The following is a 1,028-nucleotide window of genomic DNA, read 5'->3' on the forward strand; positions in this document are numbered from 1 at the left end:
CAGTGTCTGACATCCACAGCAGGCTTTCCCACATGCCAGTCTGTTACATCAAGTACATGCTGAGGTGGAAGTGTGCTGAGCTCCCCAGGACCCACTACCATTTAGCCCATGAGAGACCAGGAGAGTTTTCTCTGTACTTAAGAAGCCCTTGCATTTCAAAGGAGCTTCAGGGAGAAAATAGAAATAAGAACAAGGAAGCAGACAGCCCTGATTGATAATTGCCTTTTTCTTTGATCAACAAGGAGACCCGGGTGGACTGGAGCTAACCCTGTAAGTGATAGGTGACCACAGGTGACAATTTAAGTAACACATGTTGTGAACTACCAGTCACAAATATATATATGCCTAAATATATCCAGGTCCCAAACCCTGGAACCTATGAATGTTGTCTTATATGTAAAGGATAGCAGAATACACCATTGCAAAATAGCCTCTTTGGTGTAGGGATTATTTTGAGCTGATCATTTTGAAAAACTGCAAACACAAGAGAAACTCTAAAACCAGAGTAGAAGTTACCCTTTTGTAAAGGACATTTGTAAGGAAATCACCCTTGGTAAGGGTGTCTCCCTCTCTGTTCCAGAAAGAGATAGAAGACTGTAAATCATCAGAGAATCTTATCAATGAAGAAGGCACCCACTTAAATCTACAAACAGCCTTACCCACTGTTTGCTTTTCTTTCCTTGGTAACTTCCCATAAGTGCTCCCTACCCACCCATCCTTTTGTCTTTAGCTGAAGATAGTATTTAAGGTAGTGGCTTGGGCCACCTGGGGAATTACTCCATTTCCCCAGATATCTCCCATGCGTGAGTGAGGTATACATGTTAGTAAACTTCTATTTGTTTTTCTCTTGTTAATCTGTCTTTTATTACAGAGGGGTCTCAGCCAAGAACTCATAAGGGTAAAGAGAACATGATTTTATTTATTTATTCTCACCTGAACATATGTTTACTGATTCAAGAGAGAGAAGAAGGGAGAAAGAAAGGGAGAGAGAGAGAGAGAGAGAGAGAGAGAGAGAGAGAGAGAGAGAG

The sequence above is a fragment of the Myotis brandtii genome, unplaced genomic scaffold, assembly GCF_000412655.1.
Source record: "Myotis brandtii unplaced genomic scaffold, ASM41265v1 scaffold947, whole genome shotgun sequence".
NCBI lineage: Eukaryota > Metazoa > Chordata > Mammalia > Chiroptera > Vespertilionidae > Myotis > Myotis brandtii.